This window comes from Elgaria multicarinata, chromosome 16 (assembly GCF_023053635.1).
Source record: "Elgaria multicarinata webbii isolate HBS135686 ecotype San Diego chromosome 16, rElgMul1.1.pri, whole genome shotgun sequence".
Lineage (NCBI taxonomy): Eukaryota > Metazoa > Chordata > Lepidosauria > Squamata > Anguidae > Elgaria > Elgaria multicarinata.
The window spans coordinates 19,640,816-19,646,815 of NC_086186.1; the positions used below are offsets into that span (position 1 = coordinate 19,640,816).

Consider the following 6,000-nt stretch of genomic DNA (forward strand, 5'->3'; position numbering starts at 1 on the left):
ATGACATCGTTTCGGCGCTTGTCCATATCTCTGTTCCACTACCATTGAAAGTCTAAAAGCACTTGTATACACCACTGGTATTTGTTTTAACGATTGTTTTGTTCGTGTTTGCTTTGAAAGCACCTTATCCCTTTTTCTGCAACCGCACAGTAATGCTCAAAGCCAGTCCCGGGTTTTGGAGGGCCCTTGGGCAACACACCCTCAATGGGCCCCTCCCTTAATGAGTCTACTTTTTCACCACCATTGTCACTAGCTGCTATTGTCCCTCATCCTCTTCCTCGGCATTGCTATCACTGCTCCACCTTCAGTTCTCACCACCATCATTGCCTGGGCCAGAGCAGGAGGCAGGTGAACAAACAGATTGCAGGGGTGAAGAGAAGCCCTGGGGACACATTTTCAGCAGGGGCCCTGATACAGTGTGGTCCCTCGTCAGGGCCCAACCATGCCTATCCTTGGTCCCAGCCCTGGTAGCGCTCGGCTTTAAAATATGTACAACCCTTTGGGGCTGATTTGTTCTGACTACTAGTGGTGAAACAACCTTCTTTGACCTTGAGAAAAATGATTATGTGCCATTTGGATCCTATCCATCACCTGTTGGAAGAAGTCTAATAAAACCAACACTAAAATAAATAAATAAATAAATAAATAAATAAATAAATAAATAAAAGGCCACAGAGCAAGACTAACTTGGGTCCCCTGCTTTTTTGTGCATGGCAACATTTTCTCTTTGGAGAAAACTTTCTTCTAACTGGATATGGTTAGCAAGACTGGGGTTTTGGCATCAGGTTGGTAATGCAAACTTTCAGAAGTAATGAAGGGGTTGAAACAGCCGTCTCCGTGAAGAAACGGCATTTTCTCTTCAAAATGAAACCACAGCTTGGGGGGGGGAATGCACTTTCTGTGCATTCATTGAAAAGGAAGGCAGGTCTGTAGAGATTCTAAGCAGACTCCAAGGACTAGCAAAGAATGCCAAGTCACTATAGCCCTTGCTCATCAGGGACTTAGGATCAACTTTTCACAGCCACAAATCCCAGTTAGACATCCAAGCCTATTGCCTTTTCTTCCCCCTCCCACCTTTTTTTTTTTAGAATGTAGGACAAACATCTCCTCTTCCCCCACATTTAATGCATCCATTCATTCCTCACTTGCATAAATGTTCAGCTCCTCAATCAACCCATCAATGGTTATTATAGCCATTAACTGAGCAATTACCGTTAAGATGATGGAAGTAATAATGGGCGTCTTAGGACAAGAGGTGACATCAAAGTAAGAACTCATTCAATAATTCTGGTTTTGCAGCATAGTGGGTTTTTAAAAATCTTTCTCTACAACCGTGTCCTCTGTAATTTAATGTTTGCAGAATGGTTTGCAAATACATTATTAACAAATCTATAATTTGGCCATTTGAGATCAGTGCCTTGCCTTCATGAGTCACTGTTGGGCAGTGTAGTGGACAGCTGCCTTCCCCAACTCAGGGCCCTCCAGATTTGTTGGACTACAAGTCCCATCATCTCCAGTCACCTGATGGGATTTATAGTCCAACACTTCTAGATGGATCCAGGTTGGGGTTGGCTGGTATTGGGGATAGAGCTTTTGAGTTGGTTTGAAGGTGCGGTTTCAAATCACTGAAAGCCAGGAAGGCTCCCTGGTTGACCATAGACAAGTTGCAATCTCTCAGCCTAACCTACCTGGCAGGGTTGTCATGAGGAAAAACTAGGAAAAGCCTGTGCATACCAGTTGCAACTCACTCCTTGCAGAACGAGTGTAAGGCCTTAGCTAGACCTAAGGATTATCCCAGGCAAATGGAGGGGTCATCCCTGCCTGATCCCGCGATCCCCTGTGTGTCATTTGGATGCACAGGGATGATCCCAGGATATAGGCCTGGTCTAGCTATGGCCTAAGATACCAAAGTAAAAAGTCTGTTCAGGATTTAGGTAACACTGTAGTTCATTTGACCTCATTACTCAGCCTTCCCCAACCTGGTGTCTTCCAGATGTGTCAGGATTACAGCTGCCATCAAACCCACCCACCACAATCAAGAGGCTGCTATCTGGGGCTGATGGGGGCTGTTGTCCCAACACATCTAGAGGGCACCATGTTGGGGGAAAGCCGCCATAACCCATGTGCTGTGGTGTTTCTGGATGCAAATGAATTTAAATTTGAGATGTGGAAGCAAATGCTGTAATGCTGACTTTGCCTCTTTAGGATGCCTAAAGGAGGAGAGGCAAAGTTCTGGAAAAGATGCAGATCGGCAAATGTGATGGTTTTCCAATTTAGTTGATGGCTTGAAGTCTTTTCATGGATGTAGTTCAGTAGGAACGTCCCTCCCCTCACCCTGTTTCCCCACTCTACATGTAAGTTCCTTGGGTTCAGGGGCCCTTCTATGCTATCTTTGTAACTCTGCTATGTGCCAAACCGACTAATAGTGTGGGATAAATGGATAAAAATAAAATCATCATTCTAAAATCCACAGCATTGGCAACTCTTCCTACAGAAGAAAGCCTTTCAGAATGAATTTGTAACTCAGGGACCCTCCACGTTCAGCCGGCATGATTTAGAGGGGTGAGGGTGTTAGATCAATGTTCTTTTCACCCAATGTTCTTTTCTTTTCACAAATCCAACAAGGGGGTGGGTGGCAGCATGTCCCCTAACCCCTCCCTCATCTCTGGCTTGCACCTCAGCTGTGTTTCCATTAAAACTGGATCGTTTTCATTTTATTGTGTTTGATTTTATTTTTCCAAGCAAACTCGCCAATGTCTTTCTCTTTTCTGTAGATCTATTTCTTCACCAGAAATGTCAATGGAAAGAAGTTGGTGGCAAGGTCTATTCTTTCGGTCGGTTGCATAGCAACAGCAGGCATCACATATTCATCTCTCGGTGTCTCTCTCTACCTGCCTGTCACCAGCAAACTTTTATTTTGAGGGAACTCAAATGCTCAAGTGCGTGGATGCAACTTTTAACAAAAAGTTGTGGGGAGAGGAAACGGGTCACCAACTCTAGCATCCTTACACTCATGAAGAATAAGAACCCTGTTGGAGCAAGGATCCAGCAGCCTGCTTCAAACACTTGGCCAGACAGATGCCTTCAGGTTGCTGGGAAGTAGGGCGTGAAGACTCCATCCCACCCCAGTCATATGTCTCCAGCATCTGGCATTGCGAAGAATCTGCCTCTAAACTCCAGGGAGAGACAATCAACCCATCCCATCTTAATGAATGAAAACTTTTTTAAAAAAAGAAAGTAGAGGAAAAAGTACTTTGTCTTACCTTTTACAGTTCAGTGCTTCAAGAAGTTAAGTCCCATACACCTGACAGAGCAGTAAGATTCTTGCGTATATGTGTGTGTGTGTGTTTTGGAAGTGCTCGCAACCTCGTGCAATCCCTGTAGGTCTTCTTCAAAGCCTCCAGATGAGATTTCCTGGTTTTGTTTTGCAGATATTTCTTTCCTTGTCTTTCCTTGCTTTATTCCTCCCAAGAAGAACACAACTTTCCTGGTATTGGTATAACTGGGCAGTGGCAGCAGCAGCAGAGTTGATTTTGGAACAAAATATATATATATAAAAAATTAAAAAAATTAAAAGAGAGGGTGGGTAGGTGGGTGGGGGAGAGGGAGAGTTTTAAGCAACAGTCCACGTTGAGCTGCTACCGACTGTGAAAAGAGACCTTCAGGCTCCTCCTGTCCCTCTTTAGATACCTCTTGCTATAGCTGGCAGCTTACTAAGGGCATTGAATCGTCCTATGAAACTTTGAGTCAAGGTAGGCAGGAATCCAGGAAAAATAAGACATGAGTTGGGGGGGGGAGGCGAGGGGGAGGCAGGCATAGAAGGACTGCAAGAGAGAAAGGGGAAGCCAGCCCTCCAGGGGGAAAGAAAGAAAGACTCAAACTCCTGAATAGAGTGAGCAGAGAATTAAGGATTTTACACGCACACACACACACACACACACCTATTGGGAGAGAAGCCAGCCAGACTACGGACCACAAGTGGGAAGGAATAATATAGGGAATGAAGTTAAAGAGAGAACCAGGGCTTGTGTGAAAAGAGATAAGATAAATCTAATTAAAATCTGTGAGCAAGGAGGGTGAGTGAGAATGAGAGAGAGAGAGAGAGAGAGAGAGAAGGAGCGTGCCTGCAATGCAGTCAATAATACTGCAGACTGGCCACGGGCTGTCAGAATAAATATTCGGAGAGTCTTAGACAGGGGATCGCCCAGAGAACCTACGAGGCAGACCAAAGACAAAAGTATGGCAGATTTCAGGTGTAGTGTGATTGTGTGACTTGTGGCTCTACTGAGCCCGGGCATATCACTCTGCCGGACATTGGCACGGCTGCCTACTTGTGCTTACTGTGGCCACTTATGCACCCCCAAGAGGAACCGTGTCACCAAGAAAGAGGGTGAAAGAGGACACAGATTTGCATAAAAGGTCCATATGCTAATTTATAGGGATATGGTGCAAATTTAGAAATAATTGCTATAGTGAAAACAGAAATATAATACATCTCCCCACAGTGGGGATGACAGTGACCAGGCGACCTGAGGGTCTGCTCCGTCAGCTAGCTAGGTGCTAACTGTGGATGGGCACCTTCAAGGTCCCTACTTCACTGGATCTCACAGGTCTTTATTTTTACCCTGGATTTGAACCAGACAGGCTTTCAAAGAGGACACATTCAAATAGACCAGGGGTGGACAGAAGGTAGATCTCCAGATGGTTGGACTTCAACTCCCAGAAGACCCCGCCAACATGGCCAAAGGTCAAGAATGCTGGGAGCTGAAGCTGCAAACCTCTGGAGTTCTACTTTCTGCCCACCCCTGAATAGAGGACTGTCCTTTTGACAGTCCTTCAAGTAGATCTCAAAGTGAAGATCTTGCCCTGTAGTACAGATCTTGAATAGATTTGGTGCAAGAGAATAGTATCTTGTTGGGGAAAATGTGGAGTTACTCTTGGGGTGGAAAAGGGACACAGCCTTCTATAACCATAATCTTTGTCATTGTATTCAGAGGCAACCAGTGTCCATTGGAGATGTGGGAGCTGCAGGTAATGGAGGCTCATGACACTGATGTCAGACAGGTGGAAAATCTGCTCTGAGTTTCATTAGAACCAGCCAGAACTCTAAAGGAGCTATCCACACCTTGCATAGTCCTTTAGAGTTCTGAATGAAGCCTGGAACAGATTCACCTTCCCACAGACATTGGAGCCACCAGCCTCCGCTAGCAGCAAGGCAGATGCTACGTACATATTATGAGATTGCCAGATGAGGATGGAAGAAGAGCCCTGCATAGCTCCATGCTCTGCCCTCGGTAGCTGCATACTGTGCATTGGAGCAAATATACCTGATTATAGCCAGTGTGGTGTAATGGCTAAGGTGTTGGACTGGGAGTCTGGAGATCCGGGTTCTAGTCCCCACTCGGCCATGGAAACCCACTGGGTGACTTTGGGCAAGTCACAGACTCTCAGCCTAACCTACCTCACAAAGTTGTTTTTATGAGGATAACATGGAGAGAAGGAGGATTACGTATGCCACCTTGGGTTCCTTGGAGGGAAAAAAGTGGGATATAAATGCATAAATAAATAAATAAATAAATAAATAAATAAATAAATAAAGGGAACATCTCTCAGCCAGAAGTGTGTGTGGAGGGGTCAGTATCCCATTCACACCCAATGTAGAATCACCTCTATTTGCATTTGCTATTTTCTAAAACTTTTTTTTTTTAATATATATGTCAGATTACAGAATGGGTGGAGATGGATGGAAAGCTGGCAAAGAGAGATTTAGGGAGAAGCAACTGATAGGAGCACTGTTGGTATTCCAAAGAAATAAATCTGTTTTTAAAAGTTGGAAGTGCAAAAAGAGATTAGAGGCAGAAAACAGAGACATGTCAAAGTAGGCCGGTTCAATGTAGATGCGTAGGAAGCTGCCTTACACCAGGTCAGACTATTTATGGATCTACCCCAATAAGATCTACTTGTGTTACGTTTATATTGTATTTTATATTATGGTTTTAT

The 6,000-nt window shown here is 44.6% G+C and overlaps 1 protein-coding gene across 1 annotated transcript in view; it reads right to left on the bottom strand.

The window, feature by feature from the left end:
• ACAN (aggrecan) overlaps positions 1–3,521 on the bottom strand; it is an 82,218-nt gene extending 78,697 nt beyond the window's left edge. Inside the window, exon 1 of the mRNA XM_063142722.1 lies at positions 3,264–3,521. The gene's annotated coding sequence lies outside the window, so the exon portion shown is untranslated. The remainder of the gene's footprint in view (positions 1–3,263) is intronic.
• Between the last annotated feature and the right edge of the window lie 2,479 nt (positions 3,522–6,000).